Below are 1063 nucleotides of genomic sequence, written 5' to 3'. Positions count from 1 at the left end.
AGACGTAGGCACTGCTATTTTCTGGACACATCTTCTAGCTAGAACACGGATCCAAGGACGATTCCAGTGGTCCCCTGGCAGGCATGCATTTCCTAGTTCTCGGCCTACTGAGCTTTTCCTGGAGGCTCTTCAGATGTCCTGTCTCCACTGTGGCTTTTCATGATCCCCTGCATTCTTCCTGTGTTCCTGTGGTACTCTATACAAATCATTTGAGTATATATATTACAGTCGTTTGCTTCTCAGATTGTGTTTGGTTATCCTTCACTGGATTTCTTTTCTTTTTTTTAATGCATTTTATTGAAATATAATTTACGTACAGTGATACACACAAAACTAAAGTGACATGGGTCAATGCAATTTTTTTTTTTGCAGTGTTTCCTCCTCTCACCTCTCACCCCTGGCAACCAACAAAGAAAGTTTCCCTCCATATATAACCTTTCCTTGACCCTCCACAACAATGAACTAATACTGTATTTGTCTTTCTTTGACTGACTTATTTCACTCAGCATAATGTCCTCCAAGTTCATCCATATTATGTGGTGTTTTGCAGACTCTACATTCTTCTTTAGTGCTGCATAGCAATTCCATTATGTATGTACCATAGTTTGGTCATCCACTCTTCTGCTATAAATCTTAGACATAAGTCCCTTGTCAGATATGTAATTATCAGCAAATATGAATGTGTTGCTGTCATTTTTGTTATGTACTTTGTGGTGTTGATTTCTTTGTTCCATGTAATTTTCTGTGCTGAGCTCATTTTGTTTATGAATCGTATTATCACTTCCTTATTTGCTACTGTTTTAGTATTTGCTGAATATTTATGCTGGTCCTCTTTTTTGATGTGAAGGTTTATCATTTTTCTTTGAAGTTACCCTGTGATTTATAGTTTTCTTCCCAAGTTTAGAATAGTCTGTTCTATCTTGTAGTTGTCTTGACTTCCCTACCATCCAGAAGTTCTGTAATGACACAGTTTTTTCCCTCTTTGGTTTGTAGTTGTCCTCATTTGTCAATTGATATCTCTGGTTCCCTGTTTTCAGTCTTGTAGGCTTATTTACTTTGGATA

The sequence above is a fragment of the Orycteropus afer genome, unplaced genomic scaffold (assembly GCF_000298275.1).
Source record: "Orycteropus afer afer isolate SDZICR_OR568_19922 unplaced genomic scaffold, OryAfe1.0 scaffold00021, whole genome shotgun sequence".
NCBI lineage: Eukaryota > Metazoa > Chordata > Mammalia > Tubulidentata > Orycteropodidae > Orycteropus > Orycteropus afer.
The sequence above is the reverse complement of the archived record's forward strand: the minus strand, read 5'-3'. Positions refer to the sequence as shown.